This window comes from Gopherus flavomarginatus, chromosome 2 (assembly GCF_025201925.1).
Source record: "Gopherus flavomarginatus isolate rGopFla2 chromosome 2, rGopFla2.mat.asm, whole genome shotgun sequence".
NCBI lineage: Eukaryota > Metazoa > Chordata > Testudines > Testudinidae > Gopherus > Gopherus flavomarginatus.
The window spans coordinates 29,028,573-29,051,606 of record NC_066618.1 but is presented as its reverse complement, the minus strand read 5'-3'; positions in this window follow the sequence as shown (position 1 = coordinate 29,051,606).

Genomic DNA, 23,034 nt, shown 5'->3' with positions numbered 1-23,034 from the left:
TATCCTCAGATTTCACTCTGTCAAACACACTTTGGCTTTTCTTTACATGTAAGGACCTCAGGATGGGGCAGAAGGAAAGTGAATTTAGTCCAGCAGTGACACACTAAAGCTAATACAGAACATCAACAAATATCGTTCTATCATGATGTTGCAGTACCCATGGAGAGCCTTTCATTTCCACACAGGCATCCTAAACATAGCAGACATCTTGCTACACTACTACACTGTATTACTACAATGTAGCAAGATGTCTGGCATATATATAGCAATGGTTCTCTCATTGCTATATATATGCCAAGTATGTCTTGCAGTATGGAAATGAAAGGCTACCTGTAAAGCACCACAGGAGAGTAGAACACATGAAGTATACAGGAATGCCTGTTCATCCTCCAAAGTGATGGATTCGGGACCTGTACTGGGAAAATTACTCTCTAAGACCTGGTCTACATTAGGAAATTTGCTCTGTTTCATTAAATCACTTCTAAAGCAATCTACATCAACCTAGTATAGTGTATCAGAGGGGTAGCCATGTTAGTCTGGATCTGTAAAAGTGGCAAAGAGTTCTGTGGCACCTTATAAACTAACGAACGTATTGGAGCATGAGTTTTCGTGGGTGAATACCCACTTAGTCGGATGCATGTAGATAACCTAATGTAGACATCATTTAAATCCTCACTTAAATCACGTTAGCTTAACTGGTAACTTACAAATGCAATGTAAGCCAATGTAAGCAAGGTTTAAACTGGCTTAAGGGCTTCACCAAATGATTTGCACCAGTGTATCTTACATCAGCTTAAGGCCTGCTGTAAATTGGGTCAGCTAGCAGTCAAGGACTTAGCCAAAGTGTTATGCACCATTGTGTTATGTAAAAAACACCTCATGCTATCAAAGGATTCCTTTGTGTTGGGGGACTCCTGCACAGTTATCAACAAAGGACACTTGGTGAAAGCTAAAGATGTGACCTAATACTTTAGCTTCTTATCACAGCTCTTTTGGGGCTTACTGTTTTGTTTTTTGTTCAATTTGGAGTGTGTATTTTGAGCCATCTCCTCTCTGCTTTCTACCTGTAATCACCAACAATCACTGACAATATATTTTGGAAATGTAACTTGCTCTGAAACATCTCATTGCTACCTAAACAATACCTATTCATGTCCATTAAATCAATCTTTAAAAATAATGTTATGATGGAATTTGGTTGAAACTATGTTGAAAATACAGAGTGTGACAGCTGCCTTTCATTCAGGATGAATGTAAGAAGCAGTTAAGTGACTTTTTGGAGTAAGATAGGTGGTGATTCCTATCATTTCAGCTAACATACAGGTCCTATGCAAGGCTGATCAGAAAATGAGCTATGTGCATGGAGGGACCATACACAAGCGGTGTCAGATGGCAGCAGGAAAGCCAGAAAGAAGCAATGTGGTAACGTGGTCCTAAGAGAAAGTGAAGAGAGAGATTTTGGGTAAGAGTGCTGGATGAAAAGAGGCTTCGAACAGTGACCAAGGAAACTGCCTCCTGTTTGCTATCTACTGTATTCAGTGAAACGGGGCTTTGTAAGTTCTTTGTAAATAAACAGGATTGCATCAAAGAAATATCTGACTTTATCATCAATGTCTTCTCCTAATGGAGACAAACACATGAGGCTCCAAATATTGGCTTATGGCTTGCATCAAAAAGGGATAAAAAAATAATAAACTCTTGATTGGGGAATAGACAGCATTACAAGAAGACACATAAATGTCATCAATAGCTATAGTCAACAAACTTAGTGCAGATTATCTGAGAAAGGTTTACAGACTCGTAAACTTTAAGGTCAGTAGGGACCATTGTGATCACCTAGTCTGACTTCCTGCATTGCAGGCCACAGAACCTCACCCAGCCATTACTGTAATAGACCCCTAACCTTTGTTTGAGTTCCTGAAGTCCTCAAATCATGGTTTAAACTTTAAAATTTTTTTACAGAGAAGTCACCATTTACACTAGTTTACACCTGCAAGTGACCCAGACCCCATGCTGCAGAAGAAGGTGAAAACCCGCTATGATCTCTAACAATCTGACCCTGTGGAAAATTCTTTCCTGACCCCAGATATGGCAATGAGTTAGCCCTGAGCAAGTGGGCAAAACCCATCAGGCAGATACCTGGGAATGAATTCTCATAGATAGAGGGCCAGATTCTGATTGCTGATACATTGGTGTGAATCTGGATAACTCCACTGAGTTAATTTGTATCAGAACTGGTCAGCATGTCTACACATACCTTCGGAGCAATCAATCCAGTGGGGGTTGATTTATTGCACCTAGTGAAGATGCGATAATTCGACCGCTGAGTGCTCCCCCATCAACTCCGTACTCCACCGGAGCAAGAAGCGTAGACAGAGTTGACAGGGGAGTGGCAGCTGTCAACCTACCGCAGTGAAGACACTGCGGTAAGTAACTCTAAGTAAGTCGACTTCAGCTATGCTATTTTCGTAGCTGAAGTTGCGTAACTTAGGCCAACTTAGCTCACCCCCCCACCCCACCCCAGTGTAGGCCAGGCCTGAGTCTGCTTAATATCACTAAGCTCAATTTGTCTATAACCAACTGTTCTTGTAATTTATGCATTTCTTTATTTCCCTGAATTCTCTACTGCATTTCTACTTCCAGCTGAAAAATGGCCTCTTCTCATTCGCTTTTTTTAATTTCTCACTTTCTCCCATTTGTTTATTACTTAACTCTGCAGCATCACTCAGAACATAGCTGCGTGAAGTGTTTGGGGACAAACTGTATGAAATATGCTACACTAAATAAAGTTGAATTGCACTGTACAGCAATTTATTTGTAGGGAGAAGCCTGGGAAACTTTCTCTGAGGTTTCTGTTGCTTGGCTCTAACTGTTCAATAATTTTGCAGCCAGGAAATGTGTTTTTCCTCTCTTGGTAGTTTGTGTAGCTTGTAAATTCCCATAATCCATTAGTACACATATTAATAATAATAGCACTTATTGCTTTTCCTCTAAATACTGTGCAAATACTAATTACTTCATTAACACTTACAGACCCAGTCTGAAGTCAATGGCATTAATGGGGTGAGTAAATATTACTCACATGAGTAAGAGTTTCACAGTGTGGACCCATAAGGCTATTAGTATTGACAGGGCTATTATTCGTGTGTATTAGAAACAAATCACAGGCACAAACACATAATTTCACCTACACCCAATTTTATAGTTCACTAATATGTTACCCAAAATCCCTTTGAAACAGTTGCTCTGAAAGGTAAATGCTGGATCCTACTTAAATGATACAAAAGAGACAGATTTTCAAAGGTATGTAAGTGGCTAAAGATGCATATAGGTGCCAAGTCGGATTTCCAAAGGTGCCTAAAGCAAGTTAGGTACCGACTTGCATTGAAAGCAAATCATTATAGGGCAGATTTTCAGAGGCGCAGAGCAGCCATAACTCTAAGGTTTTGTCTTCACTGCAAAAATAAAGTGTATTTTTACACTGAGATATCTCCCCTATAATCTTACATTGAGAGCTAAGGCAGAATAGGTTTACCTTGGTTCAGCTAGTTGAGGTGAACCCCAGGTGGGGGGGGGGGTGCAGGATTGACCTCAAAAGGCTATATTGAGGCCAAAACTATCTGACCCTTGTCTCCATTAGGATTTACATCAAGATAGATATCTCATTTTAGCAATCCCAAGGTAAAACACATCTCACTTGCAATGAAGACATTACCTAAGTGAAGCCAAAGATAGCTGTGAGTGCTCAGCACCTATGAAAATCAGGCCCTACATTTTTTATGGTTAAATGTGAGGGTAGTCAGTAGTGGTTTGTGTATGTGTAAATACAGCCCTTTCTGTTTTATCCTGGAGAAGGTACAGCAGGCTAAATACATAGCTTGGCTGAAAGAAACGTGGAAAACTTTTTAAACAACTTGATATCAAGACAACTTTTTATGAACTTAAATGGATTAAAACATTTTTTATAAATAAAACTTCAGTAGACCTGCCACATACTTTGTAAGGAGGATTTTCTTCAGTTTTCATTACTACCAACTTGTCAAAGACTTAAACAAAGAACTATACAAATACTGGCTCCTTTGGGGTGCGTTAAGAATTTACTATTGAGTTGTGGATAAGCCTCTTCTTTTTCCACATTCCTAATGCCTAGAAACAGATCCTTTTGGAAAGATGCTAATGAACATTGCATCAGCAGGAAAACCACTTACAGGTCCTTTCCTCCAGCCAGTCAGAAAGCTTGACTCCTCTGTGTTCTGAGAGCAGCAAAACAAGAGCCCTGAAGAATTTTGTGGATTTGGGAAAGGCAGGGAGGTGAATGAAGAAAGCTGATTGATTTGTTGTGATGTAATGATGTATTGATAGCTAGATATACTTTTTTTCTGGTGTGTGATTAAAAATGAAAAGACTAGCAGACTTCATCAGAAGGGCTTTCCTATCTCTTATGACTACGATCCTGTGAAATATATCAAAAGGACTTTGGTTAACCAAAGAATGGTCAAATGTGTGTAACCATTCGGAGATGGGTGCTGCCATGAATTCTTTTGACCCACCACTGCTCTTCTGGTCATTGGCTCCAGTAATCACTTTACAGTGAGTTTCTGTCACCTACATACAGATGAAGTCGAGCATAACAGTTCACTGTGGGGGAAGGAGGGGAGGAATAAATCAATGTTCCCAACATGCAAGCACTTAACTCAGGCTAAAAACCCCACTGACTCCAATGGAATTTCATTTGAAGTCAGCGAGAAGTTTGCCTGAGTAAGGATTGCAGAATCAAAATCCTTAATAATTAACACAAGAAAAAATATGTTGGCAATATGGTATAATTTAAAAATACTGATTTTAAACAGATACTAATTACAAAGTTTTTTTAAATGCCTAGTGATTTTGGCCTTTTTAAGGTGTATCAAGGTAGGCATCAAAATCACTAGGTAATTTTGAAAATCTTGGCCTATGTATTGTTTAAAAGCAAATGTTCCATTTGTGTTACTAATAACTTAAAAACTTATTTCAGTTCTCTTGATTTAAGCTCTAAATTACTGTTCCCCAATGTAACTGGTTTCTTTCCTTTTTGCACTTTTTTCAGCTTGGCAATGAAAACAAACTAATCAGTTTTACTTTTGTTGCTATTTGGTTTCTAGTCAATTTTACTGTCTGGTTCTTAAGCACCATGCTGCAATGTTTAGGCACCCGAAACTGAAGGTAATGTTTACATCAAAGCAAATTTATTAATAGTGAGCCAAATTCATCCCCAGTGTAAACCCAGTGAAGTTAACTGCACTACATCAGGAAACAAACGACAGTGAGTTTAAACTAACCCACAGCACTCGTTTAAAGTGAACAGTTACTGTGTTGTAATTTGATTTGAGTTTAGTCTGGTATTTGTAAACTGTGATAGGAAAAATATTTGGGCTGGAGAATCTGGTTTACAATCATCTGTGTTAAGGGGTGGCATGTACATGCACCATCCCAGGAGCAGCACAGGGGAGAAATCATTTCTCTGAAAGGCTCAAACCCAATTCCTTTCATGTTCATGCCTCACTACAGGTAGTAATTTGCTACTGGCCCTTAGCAGTTGCAGATTTCTTAACACCCCACCCCTCCCCCACATATTGGCTCAGCTGTGCTGACTGGAACATGGCAGGGGGAAAAAAGCCAATGCCAATTCTCCACTACTCCCTACCCACCTGCATTGTGTCTGATAATGTCAGAAGTGCAGCACCCATCCCAACGTGCCCAGAGCCAGGGCTCAGTAAAGCTGTGCAGGACGCAAGGGTTTGTGTGTGTGTTGGCGGGGGAAGATTTAGACATCCACTGCAGCCTAAGCCCTGCATGACCATACAGCGTCAGCCGTGATCAGGACCTTTGTAATTAAAAATGCAATTTGGAACAACCCCCCTCATTCCTTCCCATATGTTTATTTTCCTTTTAATTTTTTCCCTTATGTAATTCTCAGTGTATTTTGCATGCCCATACTAGCTGGAAAGTGAGGACTATATATATTATGACATTGTTGCCCTTGTTACATGAAGATTTGATTCCCAAGGGCCTGAGGATATGTCTGCATTGGGAGCGTATTTCACTGGTTTGTCTTTATATACTTGCTCATGATAAACCATGTAGCTACTTTATAATAATTTCACACTGCGAAGTCTTTCTTCTGTAACTCAAGACCTACTTAACTTCTACTGCCAACATGTTCCTCTATTAATAAATAATGCTTAATAAGTATAAACACTAAAAATCTTCTCTGAAAGGAAGTATGTGCTAAGTATACACTGAAATGGGTTTCCACATGCAATGATTCATAGTCCAATTACTATTATGACTTGTATTTGTTTATGTTTGGTAGCTAGTGCTAGGTACTTTCTATTCCAAGGAGGGATGGTCCCAGCCTTGATGAGCACTCAGTCTCTGGCCAGACTGAAAGGTACCTAGTGGTTAGAGAAAGAGAGACAACGTAATAGGAATTTTATATATAAGTCAACTAGGGGCATGGCAAGCAGCATGGCAAAACTGGGTCTGTAAAATGTGGAGAGGGAAGGGGCTTTCTGGCTGTATCATGCATAGGGGGCGGTGAGAAGAAGACATGGAGGTAATTGTGCAAGAAGCCCAAATGGAAGAATGAAGGTGGAAATGCTGGTGGATGCGGCAAAGGGTGATATGAAGCTCAACCAGGGAGGATGAAGAGGGAAGGACAAAGTTACACAGATTTCCAATACAGTCTCTCTAAAACAGTGGTTCTCAAAACCAGTCTGCCGCTTGTTCAGGCGGGCCGGGCCCGTTTGTTTACCTGCCACGTCCGCAGGTTCAGCCGATCACGGCTCCCCAGTGGGGGATCGGCCAAACCTGCAGATGCAGCAGGTAAACAAACCAGCTCGGGCCACCAGGGGCTTTCCCTGAAAAAGTGGCGAACCACTGCTCTAAAAGACCATTATGACAATCTTCACCTATGTGTTGGAAATACACTATTACAGGCCTGGTCTACACTACGGGGCGAGGTCGAATTTAGCCGCATTTGGACGCAATCTTTTTCAAATCTACCTCACAACCAACCCCGTTCTGTCGACCTAAAGGGCTCTTAAAATTGACTTCTGTACTCCTCCCCGGTGAGGAAAGTAGCACTAAAACAGACCTTGCTGGGCCGAATTTGGGGTGGTGCAGATGCAGATCAAAGGTATTGGCCTCCGGGAGCTATCCCAGAGTGCTCCAATGTGACCGATCTGGACAGGACTTTGAACTCTGATGCATTAGCCAGGTACACAGGAAAAGCCCAAGAAACTTTTAAATTTCATTTCCCATTTGGTCAGCATGGCAAACTCAGCAGCACAGGTGACCATGCTGTCTCCCCAGAATCAAAGAGAGTAGAATGTTTCTACATTCCTATCATCTCCGTCCCTGAGGTTATCACAGATAAGAAGGTGAAAAAAATGCACTCGCTATGACATGTTTTCCAAGCTCATGCAGTCCTCCCACACTGATAGGACACAGCTTAATGCACGGAAGCATTCAGTGGCAGAGGCCAGGAAAGAATTAAGTGAGTGTGAAGAGTGGAGGCAGGATGCGATGCTGAGGCTAATGGGGGAGAATCAACAAAACAACTGACCCCAGCATCAATTTCTACTCCAAACAGAAATAATCCACAAGACCTGAAGTTTGGCTAACTGCTCAGGTCAAAGGAGGTAACAATGTTTTTATAAGTTAAATGGAGTGACAGGTGTGCATAATGTAGCCAAGTAATTAAGAAGACATGGTCCCTGTCCTGTGTAGTTTACAGCATGGGAATGGAGTTCTTGCATGATACCACTATCCCTGTGCTCCTGCACAAAAGCCAGGCAGAATCTGGCTTTAAATAAACACTGCTACTGCCAGTCTTTCTTGACACAACTATTACAACACTGGAACCACATATCGGAATATGTACGTCCATCTTATATTTCCTGACAACTATCCGCTCTTGTGCCTGTTATACAAATTGAGAAAATATGTATGATATCACAAGTAATGTAATAGAATCTTTAGTTTAAGATTTCTTTGTTTGACAACCACCACCTTCTTGGAAATGGAAACAAAGATACCCTCAAGAGGCACAGTCAGCAAAGGTTAAACAATGAGAAGCAGGACAGCTGGAATTCTTGTCAGAGTTCTATTTTGAAAATACATCCGATGGCGAAGCCTCTGTTGCTGCTGACATATGCTATTGTTGAATGGATCAGACATGAAGTTAGGAAAATGAAAAATAACTGCAGAAAGGTACAGCAGCATAAGCAATCTTCTCTTAACCGTTTCCTATTCCCACACACTAACTCATTCTACTTACCTTCATGCACTTATTATTAAATAATCACATTGTGTTATGCCAATCGTGATCAGAGTCCCATTGTGCTTTGTGCTGTACAAATATAAGATAAAAGACATGAAGAGAGGGAGTGGAGGATTACAATCAGGTATGGGCCCTTGTTATTTTCCCTCTGAAAACTATAACTATTAGCTATGTTCATTTGCTTCTCAAACCATTACTCATTGTCTGTTTTTTTACAGGCATCATGAAAGATGTGTGTGGAGGAGAGGACACTAGCCTTGTCGATCAATTGGAGGAGGGTGTTTTGTGCATAAGGGCCAGAACAGAAGAAGGTTCAGAGGTTGTATCTGAGCAAATGAGGAATTGCTGAAGAAGCAGAGGAGGTGGAGTGATGGAATAAGACAGAAGTGTGGGTAAGTAGAGAGGCACAGAGCTGCGAAGATCCTTCTCAGTGACCATAAGAAGCTTATGCTTGATGTGATGAAATAAGAAGGAGCTATCAGAAAGGAATGTGAGGTGGTCAAAGTGACTGGTTAGGAAGACAATTTTAGCAGCTGTGCAGGGGACTTTCACTGGGGCTACCAAGGCCAGACAGGAGGAGGTCACACTATTCCAGACGGGATGCTGAGAGCCTGGATGAGACTTTCATCTATCCAGGCAGAAAGGAAAGAGTGATCAAAGAAATTTTATGGTGAGTGAAGTGGAAAACTTGCATGCGCAGGCAAGAGAGAAGAAGTCAGAGACTCCTAGTTTCTGGACTTAGGCGACAGACAGGAATGGTGGTGCTGTCAACAGTGACAGGTCAGTTTTGGCCATTTTTATTGAAGCTGCGATGAGATATTAAAGAAGAGATGTCAGAAAGATAAGTTCGGATGGAGGAAGCCATGTTGAGGTAGATCTGAAAGTCATTGGTGTAAGTAGTTATAGCCATGTAGGCGTTTGAGATCACTCACAGAAGGTGTAAAGAGAGAAGAAGGAGTCCTCTGGGATCCCTGCTGAAGAACAAGAGGAAGGAAGTGGACCAACTGAACAAGATGCTGAAGGAACAATTAGAAAGTAAGAAAAAGCAGGAAAGGACAGAGTCACGAAAGCAAAGGAGGACAAGATTTGAACAAGGGGTGCATGAGCAACAGAATCAAAAATATAGCCCTTGGATTTGAGCAAGATAAGACTTAGAAATCTTGGTGAGAGCAGTTTTTTCTGAAGTGGAAAGAGCCAGATTGCAGGAGATCCAAAAACTAAAGGAGCAGAAAACAAGGGATAGCGGAAGCCTGCATGGCTGCAGGGCTTTTTCAGAGAGACAGTCAGCAATATGGGAGCAGACGACAAGAAAGAGAATGTTATGAATGAACCTAGGTAGGAGTTGAAGGGATGAACTTTGCAGAGGGAAAGAGAAGCAAAGGAGTCAAGAGCGGAGAAGAGAGCGGAGTAGAGGCAATTTATAAGTGAATTAGCAATTGGGTGACCAGATGTCCCGATTTTATAGGGACAGTCCTGATATTTGGGCCTTTTTCTTATATAGGTGCCTATTACCCCCACCCCCTGTCCCAATTTTTCACCCTTGCTATCCGATCACCCTAATTAGCAGATGGGACTGAGAATGGTAGCAAGGCCTTGGATAACAATAGGTGGGAGGCTATGTATGATGTTACAGGAATCTGCAGTAATGTCTTTTCTGATATTTTTGATTTTGTGTCTTATTTGTTTCTCAAATTTAAGGTAGGGAAGAATATTTAAATGATAATGTTCATGGAGGAGAAATATACCCACTGGCAAGTGGCTTTTGTGGGCAATTAATATTTAAAAAAAGCTCTGAAGTGAATAATTCTTTGAGGGAATGGTCTACATGGACAAGGAATGACATGTTGGGCTGGATTCAGTGTGCATCATGGAGATAGGCAGGAATACATAGGAATAAGTTTCATACTATCATACATAGGAGTAAGTTTCAAAAAAGCTAAGCTGTAGCAGACAAAGTAACCAAGAGAAGGATGTAAGATAGTATTTGATAAATGACAGCAGCCCTGATGCTCTTTTGAGCTCCTCTCACTCTCTCTTTCTGCTATAACCTCACCCTTTTGATCCTCAGTATACTCCAACACTCACCCTATTCATACTCACCCACGTTCCTACTCACCCCACCACTGTTTTTCCCATCTCTGAGGTTAGCCCATAATATAAGGATTCCAATATTATTTGTGAGAAGAGAACATTTGATTCTTCTGGGCTATGGCTGGTGGAATCTTCCTCTGGGTGTATAACCAGGGTCCGTGTGTTCCACAGCCACAGAAGTGACCACAGAATCTCTACATTAGGCTGCAGAATCATGTTCCAGAATCAAAACTTAATTAAAAAAAAAAGGTTTCTAGCTCTCCTGGTTGTGAAGATAAACTTGAAAATATGAACCCAGTGTAAATCAATGCAGCGTCTTCCTGAGTCTGCAGACAGCCAACAATGGAGATGTGATTTGCACCCATCATCTCAGTGGGGTGCTCACTCTGAAACCTAACCATGACCATTTTAATGTCAACATTGTTAATAATTTCACTGCTGATCATTTAAAGATAAAAGTCCAGCTACTGTGCTTATCAGAATTCCAAACTGCCTCCCACAATGCCTTAGTTGCCTATGCCTCCAGCTTCTCCTGACAACTTCTATGTTGTAGTTACGTGGTGTCAATCCACAGAGCTGCAGGACAACCTTGAAAACTTGAGGACACTGCAAAACAAATTGCATCAACATAAATAATTCAGTGGTTACATTTTTTCATATTTAATTAATCATGTAACTCAATTTATTAACGTTAAATTAACCTCCTGCAGAACTTCTAGACTGCTGTACAAGTTGTGTGCACAACAGCCGGAACTTTGCTGTGGAATTTAGGTGCAGCTTGTCACAGCACCTTTTGTATAATATATGTGAGTGAGTCAATCAGGTACACAGTGGTCCTCAGAGCACTGGTCCTTGCCAGTATGTTTAGGATTGAATCACGTTCTGACTTCTGAGGCTTAGTAATGCTCTATAATCAGCATGGCTTTACATGATCCTGGCTAGGACAATTCAACAATGATTACATGTAACTAATTACTGAGCCACTAAGTCCTTAATTGTAGCTTTTTATTGGAACAAATGACAGAGGCCTGCTCCCTGGTGAAGATCAGAAAGTTCTTCTTATCTGCTGAAGGCTCTGCTAGTTTGTTTAGTACAGCCTTGCATCATTTCACACAGAGAAAAGCTTGATTTTCTTTCCTCTTTCATCCCTCGTACATCTTCACTTGTTTGATGTCAGCCAACATTTAGCACTTCTAAAATTTCTCACAGAACCAAATGTCAGGCACTTCTAATCAAAGCTGTCTGCAAGGGCTGGCCCTAGATGTTGTCTTGTGGGATATCTGTTTCACAGGCTGGAGAACAGAGTACATCTCAAATGGAGATGTGCTCAAGATGGAAGATATGGATCAGAAAAGGGGCACTGGAACAGGGGGGCCAAGGGGCCGTGGCCTGTCCACTTTTCACCACAGACCTGGCACCCTGCTCCTCCTCTTCCCCCCCAGGCCCCACCCTCTGGCCAGGCCAGAAGCTGGAGCCTGGCCTGGGTAAGAGCCGCCTGGGCAGCTGTGGAGAGCCGCAAACCCTCCAATTGCCCTGGGTGGGGGATCCCAGGACACAGGGACATGGGCCAGGGGCTGCTTTCAGACCTCCCCACCCTGGGCAAGTAGAGGGGCCTGGACTCCCTGGTCCAAGTTTGGCTTGGCCAGGGGGCAGAACCTCATGGGGAGGGGCAGGGCCACGGAGGGGTTAGGGCCTCATAGTCCCCCTCTTTTAGGAAGAATCCATTGCCCCAATCAGAATATTAGAGCACCACAAGGCATTGTGGTGTTAAGAGTATGATAAATAACGGCAGCCCTAATGCTCTTATATTCTCTCTTGCCCACTCTTCCTGCTACAACCCCACCCTTTCGATTTTCCACACACTCCCATACTCACCCACATTCCCACTCACCCCAACCTACTGCGCAGTTGTGAAACTTACCCCATCATTTTTACATGATTAATTAGTTCTGACTGACATACTGTACTTCAGATTAAGCACCTGCTTAAATGCTTTGCTGAGTTGCTGCCCCGAATTCGGGCACAATTTTCAATTTGGGACCCTAGCTTTCAGGGCTTTTTGGATCTCCATTTTTTGTTCAGACCCATCTCAAACCTCAGCCTACTGAGGTAAAAAGAAAGGATAAAGGCACAAAAGTAGGGTCAGGAGAACAGAACAAGTGTGCTTGGTATTGAAAACAATGGGGGAGTTCTATTTATTTGGCTAAAATTATTGTGACATTAACTCAGTTAAGAGAGTCAGCATTTCTGATTTTATTAAATGAACACAAGAAAGTGAGATGCCAGCAGCATCTGTGCAGGATGAAGACAGGTGCAAGTATCTCAGGAGGGGCAGGTAAGAGATGATGTCCACATCTCAGTCTCTGAGGTGAGTCAGCATGTGCTGCTCCAGCAGATCCTCTTAGCAGAGGAAAATGTATGAAGTGTGGCTTGATAACGTGCAAGTCAGATGAGGATTTAGGGTCTGATCCTGCACCCAATGAAGTCCATAGTTACTGCTTCTTTTTCCTTTATGCCACTTTTCCTGGTGAGGGTCATGATGGCAGCCTGGAGAGTAGGGAGGACCAGACCTCCCCTTGCTCTGCAACAAGTTCCAGCTCCTCCTGTGGGATTCCCCAGCGTTCCCAGGCCAGCCAGGAGATATAATCCCTCTAGCATGTGCTGGGTCAGCCTCCGGGCTGCGTCCCAGTGGGACGTGCCCAGTAGAGATCCAAAGGAGACCTCCCAGGGCGCATCCTTATCGAGGGCCCAAACCACCTCAGCTGGCTCCTCTTGATCTGGAGGAGTAGTGGCTTTACTCTGAGGCTCTCCCAAATAGCAGAGCTCGTCACCCTGAAGTCAATAGCAAGGGCCCATTCAATGGCACAGGAACAGACTTTTAAACAGGGAGGACCATCATCCCCAAAATAATGAGGATGAAGAGAATTTTTCCATCATCTTGGTTCAAACTCTTGTGGCTGGGAGTCTGCTTGAAGAAGGGTCACACTGAGTTTTAGCTGCAGGCTTGGGTTATTTGTTGTTGTGTCTAGCTGATTCATCCATGCCTGCTGGACACACAACAAATTTTCTTTACGTTTCTCTTTCAGAATCAGTACCTTGGTTAAATTACCAATTAAAGTTAAGAGCAGCAGCTCTTTGTTATCACCGGTCTATTTGTGCCAGAAAAACCACATTAGACCACTTCCTCAAAAAATAAATATCACACTGGGCCCAGTGCTTGAAACCCTCTGGGCATGTCTGCAATGCCTATTGACATCAATGGGAGCTATGCACATGAAGGTGTTGCGGGACTGAATCTACAAAATGTACTAATACCTCATGCTCCACATTCACAGGGTCTGTGTCCTCTATACCCTGGCCTCTGGAGACCTCTCTCAGAGGAGAGTCAGTGCTGGGAAGCAGTTGTACGTTCCTGACCACAGGGTCCAGTCAATGCTTGTCATAAACAGATAAGTAAGAGTTAATAGAACAGAAGTACTTCATATCTCTTTTGCCTGTAAAGGGTTAAGTTCAGTGAGCCTGGCTGTCACCTGACCAGAGCACCAATCAGGGGACAGGATACTTTCAAATCTTGAGGGAGGGAAGTTTTGTGTGTGCTGTTAGTTTTTGGTTGTTGTTCTCTCTGGGGGCTCAGAGGGACCAGATGTGCAACCAGGTTTCTCTCCAATCTCTCTGATACAGGCTCTTATAAGTCCAGAATAGTGAGTACTAGGTAGATAAGGCGAGTTAGGTTATGTTTGTTTTCTTTATTTGCAAATGTGTATTTGGTTGGAAGGAGTTCAAATGTGTATTTGGTTGGAAGGAGTTCAAATTTATATTTTGCTGAAAGGATTTTAATTTGTACTTGTATACTTAGGCTGGGAGGGTATTCCCAGTGTCTATAGCTGAAAGACCCTGTACCTATTCCATTTTAAATTTACAAAGATAATTTTTACTGTTTTTTTTCTTTAATTAAAAGCTTTTCTTGTTTAAGAACCTGATTGTTTTTTTTTTATTCTAGTGAGACCCCAGGGGCTGGGTCTGGATTCACTAGGGAATTGGTGGGGAGAAAGGAGGGAAGGGGGAGAGAGAGGCTAATTTCTCTCTGTGTTAGGATTACTGTCTCTCTCAGGGAGCATCTGGGAAGGGGAGAGAGAAGGAAGGGGGGAAGGTGCATTTTCCTTTCTGTTTAAGATTCAAGGAGTTTGAATCACAGTGATCTTCCAGGGTAACCCAGGGAGGAGAAGCCTGGGAGAGGCAACGGTGAGGGAAAGGGTTTACTTTCCTTGTGTTAAGATCCAGAGGGACTGGGTCTTGGGGGTCCCTGGGCAAGGTTTTTGGGGGGACCAGAGTGTACTAGGCACTGGAATTCCTGGTTGGTGGCAGCGCTACAAGTACTAAGTTGGTAATTGAGCTTAGAGGAATTCATGCTGGTACCCCATCTTTTGGACGCTAAGGTTCAGAGTGGGGAATTATACCATGACAATGCTATTTACTACTCCAGTGACACGTGCCAGCAGAGCATCACAAAGGCAATTCTGAATTTGCATCTCTGCTTTCTGCTATCACAGAGAAGGCACTTGCTTTGAAGATTAATCTCCTTTTCTGACACAGCTAACCCTGTACATTCACTGCAATTTTTGGTATCTACGGCTGACCAGAGAGAAATTGCTGTGAGATGGGAAAAAAGGAGATAAATATTTATTTTTCCAGCACAATGGTTTCTGCAAGCAAGTTTAATTTGTCTTTCCAGGAGTTTTAAACTAGTAATACAACATTATGCGGTGGAGTAAAACCCCTGTAATTTGGTATTATTCTGGCACTTAATAACATAACAGAGCTTCAGTTTGCTCAGTCTGCTGATCCCTTAAATGGTAGTTAATTCCCAGAGCCATCAGTTATTAAAAGACACACATGCCGATTGCACTAGGAAGTGGTGGAGTGGTTCTGTCATGCTTTTGCTTTGTCAGTGGCTGTGCATGGTCAGTGATGCACAGTCTAATGTCCCAGCCTTCTCAGCACTGAGGGATAATCTCACTGCTGAATGAGTGCCCAGCCCTCTTCCTATAGCACTTTCACACACGCTAGCCCTACAATTATAGCCTTCACTCGTAATTGGTGGAGGTTTTTTTTTTTTTTTTTTTTAATTTGGAGCCCAATTATGCTACTCTTGCACACCTATTGCTCCACTGACACTAACAAGAGTTCCTCATATACTGTGGTACCATAATTAGGTCCTTACTGTTTATAAAAGTATTATGAATATTTCCATTATAATGATGTTTAAAGTCCTCGGAGCTCCATTGTGTGAGGCCTCTCTCTCTCTCACACACACACACACACACCCCAGTTCCTGTCCCAAAGAGTTTACTGTCTACTCATATGAGCTACAGACATTCCCTAAATATTACATACGAAAAGTTACAGTAAAAGAATGTTACAGTTGCAAAGTCACACACTCAAAAGCTAGGAAATGCCAGAATTAATGCTGTCTGTGCACTTCATTAATTTATCCTGCACTTTCAATGCATGCTCCCCAAGCCTTTTTTACCATCCAAGCCATGTATTGAAGGCAAACTTTTTAATTTCCTCATGGATATTTCCATGGTACATTCAAAATGTTAGAGTGCTTCATAACATTTATTAATTAGTCTTCACAACACTGCCCTGAGATTAGTTGGTATGAGTGTCCCCGTTTTACAGATGGATACCTGAACGAGAGGGAAATTCAAGCCAAAATTGTCAGGCATTCACTAATTTTGGGTGCTCAACTTGAGAAACCTAAGGTTTACCTTTTCCGAATTTTTAATAGCACTTTGTGTAAAAAGCACAACTCCCCTTGACTTCAGTTGCAGCTGTGAGCATTCAGCACTTCTGAAAATCTAGCTCTCTGTATCTCATATTGGGCACCCAAAAATGATGAACACAGCTAGTGACCACTTGTGACAAGTTTAATTTAAGTGACTTGACTAGCATCACATGGAAACTGTTTGCAAAGGCAGGGATAGAATCCAGTTCTCCTGGGCAGCATTCATCTGCCTTCATCATGAGACCATCTTTTTTCTTCCTGAAGACCCCCTGCCTTATTCACTAAACACCTTCCAACTTCTGCAATAGGGTATGGGTCATTCAGTATACAGCCCAGATTCATCCTCAGTGTTGTCAACCATAAGAGATCAAAAAGCCTGACTCAACCCCATTTAAGAGATAAACAAGGCAGACCCCCCAAAATCATGAGATTTTTTTTAATGATAAAGATTTTTTTAAAAAATCATATTTTGTTTTTTGTTCTGTTTTGTTTTTTTGTTCTGTTCGTGTGTGTGTGTGTGTGTGTGTGAGTGGGTGAGAGAGAGGGAGACAGAATGTGTTGTCCACTCTCCCAATTTTATTGGCAAAGATGATTTTGGCCCCTGCTGAAGGAGTTTTCATTCCCTCATCTGCCCATCCCCTGCTCCTCCCTCCCAACCCCCAGGCTCCATCAGTTCACCCCTTCTTAGTTCACTCCCCAGCCTGAGTTTAGTCCCCATCAGTTCAGTTCCCCCACCTCACCTCTCTTTCACCTAGGACCTTTCACCTCCAACTCCTAGACCTGGGGGCTATCCACCAGGGTCAACTCTCCCCTTTCCAGACTAGGGGGTGGGAAGTATAGGGGCTCTTCACCTCCCTTATAACACAAGAACCAGGGGTTACCCAAGGAAATTACTAGGCAGCAGGTTTAAAAGGAAGTACTTCACACAACGCACAGTCAACCTGTGGAACGTATTGCCAGGGGATGTTGTGAGGTTTTTTGAGCCCCCAAAAGTATAATGGGGCTCAAAAAAAGAATTGGATAAATTCCTGGAGGATGAGTCCATCAGTGGCAATTAGCCAAGATGGTCAGGGATGCAAACCCATGCTCTGAGTGTTGCTAAACCTCTGACTGCCAGATGCTGGGACTGGATGACAGGGGAAGGATCACTCGATAATTGTCCTGTTTTGTCCCTTCCCTCTGAAGCATGTGGCATTGGTCACTGTCAGAAGACAGGATATGGGGCTAGATGGACCATTGGTCTGACCCTGTTTGAGCATCCTTGTGTGGAAGGGAAGGGAAAAGGGAGAGGAAGAGTGCACTGCCTGCAGCATTCTGCCCGAGGAGGTGGGAAAGTATGGCAGTCAGCCAGTGGGCTCATATTTGCTAGAGGACTGGAATTTCTTGTGTCATTGTGAGACTGGTTTCCATCTCAGCCAAAATCCTGTCATACACTAAAAAAAACATGAGAGTTGGCAACACTGCATCCTGTGCACTGAGTGAGGGAAGGTCCTGTAGAAAAAATAGTATGTGGTCATTCCCCTCTCCATCTATCTTCATCACTAGCTCCTGAATCCTCTGCATTCCAGTCAGGCTGTTTCCTTCTTCTCCTCCATACAGCCTGGGCACTGGCAGGGGAGCACTGTCAGCAAAAGACACATTTTCTCTCTATTCTCATTTCCTGTCCTTGGCATTGCAGTGGCCCCCAGAAGCCAGGAGAAGCAATTGCCAGGAAAGTCCTGCTCAACACCTGCAGTCTTGGGACATAGCATGCCCTGGACAGATTGAATCAGAAAAATTAGCTGCCAAACTCTGATATACCTCTACTGAGCATGTACGGACTGCAATTTCCAGAGGCTTATGTCTTGGTCAAATTTTGGCTGATTTTCACAGATATGGCAAAAGGCATGTCTCTGCCTCTAGGGCAACCTCCTGGTCAAATTTCAAGCTTAGAGGTAGTAGAGCTTCTTAATGCAACAGCTGTAAGAATCGTTTAACCTGGGAAAACCAACAAATCCCCCCCCCCATCTCATTCTCGGAAATGACTCAACCATTGTAGCTGAAGCTTTCCAACAAACATAGGCACCAACTTCCTCTCTACCCGGGGGGTGCTCAACCTCCCCTCTGCCCCAGGCCCTGCCCCACTCCACCCCTTCCTCCAAGCCCCCACCCTTGCCTAACCTCTTTCTGCCCTCGCCCGGCCCCTGCCCCTTTCCACCCCTTCCCCCAAGCCCCCACCCTCACCCTGCCTCTTCCCACCCACTCCCCAGAGTGCACCCCATCCCTGCTCCTCCCTCTTCTTCCCGGTGCCTCCTGCACACCATGGAACAGCTGTTATGCATCCTCAGCAAATCCCAGTGTGACCCACCATCCAATCTATTGTCCGTTGTTTTCAAACAACATATAGTAGTCTCTCCTTCAATCAATATCTCATTAACTGTGCCATCAGCATTTACAACTGCCACTATAATGAAAATTGCTTAGTACTTAGAGTGCTTTATGAGCATTGCTTTGTTAATCTAGGACCTGATCCCGTCATGCTGGCATGATTTCAGTGGAGCTAAGCATCCTCATCCCATCCAGGATCAGGGCCCTAATTAATTATTATATAGAGGAAAGCCATGAGGTCACTTTAAATAATTTAAAAGGAGACAATTGTTTGTGGAGCTCATTCTGGAAAGCAGAAGCTTCACAAAACAAAACACAAAACATAACCCCTCTAAACTAGATGACCCCTGCTTCTATTGTGGATTAAAGCCATGTAATAAAAAAATGAACACAATGAAGCAAATAATTCCGTTCTGTCCCTTGGTACAGCCCATTTGGAGAGATTTAATTTTTTATTTTAAATACTAGTCTTGTTAGGTTGTTTTTTAATGCAATCTTAGGGTATTCAATTTTCCTAAAGGACAAAGCTCTTATCCCTATTTGTTGATTCTTATCCTAATTTATATTCCTCACAGCTGGAAATCCCTGATGCCCACCTCGTCTCAATCACAATAAAACAGAAATAGAAAATAACTAGTAGAGGTTGCTAATTCCAGCTCCCTGTCAATGCAAAATGCTTCCCCCGGGTGCATTTCCTAATGCTTTACCACTCTAGCTTTAAACGTCTTAAATACTGGGGCTCTCATCACTACCCATGGGAGACTATTGTACAGACCTCATGGAAAATAAGCTTTTTCTGCTATTCAGCCTGAGTTTTCTCTTTCTTTCTTTCACTCACTCCTGAATATACCCCAGTGGTACACTAAATAATTTATCTTCCTCCTTGATGTTTACACTCTGAATATTTATAGACTATAGTGTGCCCCTTGTAACAGGGTAACACATTCTAAAAACCTGTCTAGGAACATGGACCTCTTCTGTCAAGTCACTCGGAGCTCAGGTGCTGAAACCCTGCTTTATTAAGGTTCATGGTCATTACTGCTAAATCATGCTGTGAGTTGGGGCCAATTTGCTCCAACTAGAATAGAAAGGAGGAAAGGGAGGGCTCTCTTCTTAATGAAGAAGGAACTATAAGAGAAAAGGAAAACTCTAGAAATAGCCTCATTTGGGGAGAAAGCTTAAGCTGGGGATTGTTGTTATGTCATCAATAACCCAAACTCCAGAAAGGGGTTGAGTTAGACGCTAACTTTGAGTGTCCATATGCTGGTGAGGACATGGAGGGACAAGTTCTTGTCTTGTCAGACTGCTTAGGAGGGCAACCCACCAACTGCAGGTTGTCTTTTCTGTGACTCACTCAGAGCCCAAATTCAGGGCAGGGTGTGTGTTCTAAAGTCTTAGGCCAGTGGCCAGAGTCACCTCTTCACTCACCAGTGGGGCACTGACCACCTGCAGCAGCAGCCCCCTTCTGTCCAGGTACCACAACCCTAATCCTAGCCTGTTACAGAGAGAAGACTTTGGGATGAGGAATTGGATAGCAACTGTCAGCCCGCCCAGCACGCACTCTGGGGGGCAGAGCATGGCTTCATGCTTTCATCATTGCGACCAGGGTCACAGTGCCACTTAGGTTTGGCCCAGCTTCCCCTCCATCATGGGGATGGCCTGTCCAAACCTGAGTGGTGCTGCGACCCTGTGTGCTAGGTCACAATGACAAAACTGGGAAGCTGGGCTAGCCCCACGGGACAGGAGCCGCTACAGGGTAAGTGAAGGGCAGGATCGCTCTCCAGCATCACTGCCCTACCACCCCTCACCCTAGTGCCTCTCCTCTGCACTGGGACCATGACCCATCTTCCACCTTCTCAGAACCCACTGGGAAATACTATCTTGAGATGACAGCTTTTCAGCCGTCCCTCTCGTTGTTAGCAGACTTAACGTTACTAACATCATTATATGCACTGAAGCAGTACACAAAAACTCCAGTAGGAGCACAGCCCCGTGCTGAAAAGGCACACATTAGCATGGTCCTTGCACTGAACAGCTTATGATCTATTATTAAATAAGAAACTTGTTTTATGGAAACCCCTAAAGACCCCAACTGAGATCACGGCCCCATTGTGCTAGTCACACAGTCCCCGCCCTTACCAACCTACAATCTAGATAGACAAGATAGATAAATGGTTGACAGAAAGGGAGTGTTATTATCCCAATGTCACATATGGAGAACTCAAGCAAAGAGAGATCAAGTAACTTGCCCAAGATCACACAGGAATGTCTGTGGCAAAGCCAATAACTGACCTAAATCCCATCTCTAATTTGAAACAAGAGACAAGTCAGTGTAACCAATAAAAATGGAGAGGAAGGATGAGGGTAACAAAGATAAGATCCTGTGGTGAAAGAGGTTAGCCCTAATGTTTCCTGACTGTTTCAAATTGTCTGAATGTTTTTCAGTTATCGTTGGCTGCCTCACAGCCGTTGTCGGTTGGCTGGTTTCTTGTAGTTTTTGCAGCAGAACTGAGTCTTCAGGAAGGAGTAATATAGTTTTCATCAGCTGAATGGAAGAGGAAGGACAGATTGTATTCAGAAGAAATATGGTTTAACCTCTTACAGTACACAACACTTTAAAAAACAGATTTAATAAACCACAGCAATGTTTCTGGAAAGGAGGTGGAGTTGAAATAGTTTTCAGTATTATGAAAGTTGGCTCAGTGAAGCATGTTTACTTGACAATATCTACAGTGGATCAAACTAGCTGCAAGGTTTCTATTTGTGTGCAGTACAGATAAAATAAAGTGGGGTTAGGCAAAGTGCTTGCTTGGTGGCATTGTGGGCTGTTTCTATGAGAAATTGAGGCCTAATGATTTATTCAGCCTTTAGGGGGAAGAACACCTAGATAAGGGAAAAATATTACTTTGTGATATACCTGTATTCACAGCACACTCATCCTTCAGCTCTGAAGAAGGATGTAAGAGTTACGACTTTCAGAATTTATTAAATATGAAACCTCTTGGGGGGAAAAAAAGTTAGCCAAGGTGCTTACTCTGCAGATTCAATAAAAACTGAAGAAAAACCTTCTGAGTTTCTCGTCAATATTCCACAGCACAGTCCAACTGGCATGGAATTCAGACATTGCTGCGAAGTCTCTGGGATGTCTGTGGTCAGTTAATTATGGGTATATCAGGGTCCATACGTAACACTGATTACTACTCTGGAGCTGCCATGGCTCACAGCTTTCTATGATGAATGGATGTTTCTTTAAAAAATCAGAGTCTACTGCCCGAGGCCTTGGCCTTTATGAGATGTGGTGGTTCACATATGAAATGTGGAGCCTGAAAGCAATTTCTTACCCGTTCCACTATGCTAAATGTGTACCAAAATCTCCTCCATTTACCCTCCATGTACAAACTGTTTAAATGAAAAATCTATAATAGATGGACTCAGTCCTGTGGGGTGCTGCAAAGAACCTATGACTTCCACTGACCTCAAAGGTTTAGCAGGATTAGAAGCCAAGCGACTGCTGAAATAAGAGTTGGAGGAGATAAACTTCTGGGACATCTGAACTTTCAGGCCAGGGCTTTCCAAATGATTTAACCCTCTGATGGAAGGTATGAATCATATTGATTAGAACCCTATTTAGCATTAAGATACATTAGAAAAAAATGCATGATATCCCAAGTTTATAAATCTGTGCCTAAAAGATCCTCACAGAGTGGTGCCTGCTAGGAGAGCAGAGAGAGAAGTCACAATTGGCAATAACACCTCCATCAATTTTTTCCCATTAACGAGCAGCACAGGCCTCAAACAAACTTGCATGGGCCCCAAATGTTGGATACCTGATGCGGCCTCTGCCTTCATTTCAGCAGAATGGACAAACTATGAATCTGAGGCAAAGAAAGGCTAAGTTGGAGTCAGGTGACAAAGAGAAGGAGATGGTGACAACACTAGATATAATGGCAGTGCCAGAAAAATCTGATCTCCTGCTATCAAATAATCATCTAGAAAGCCATGGAAGTCTTAGCACTGGGTGACACAAGGGACTGATGAGAGCACAGCGGCATTCAGAGCTAGGGAACTTGGCTTGAATTAGCCATGTTGATAGGGTAGTAACAAAGTAAGGGTTATCGACCTCTGTGAATGAGTTGGTGACACTGGAGTATATAACAGATGAAGTTGGGAAGGAAAAATGCCCTCCCCCCAGAGCATAAGACCCCACAGGGAGCCTCATGAATGTTCCCGCCATCTGCACAAACCCCAACTTTTCCCCTCTACCTCCTCACAAACAACACGTTCTCCCTTCTTCTTCTTCCCCCAATCCTACATGCTTCCCCTCCATTGCTCCTCCTGCCACCCCCTTCATCCTCCCCTTCCTGTGCAAAATCTCCCATCCCTCCCAGCACAAGCTCCTTCCTCAAAACCCTGCAACACTGCCCCTACCTCTTGTGTTTCCCTGCCCGAAAACCCAGAGTCTCCA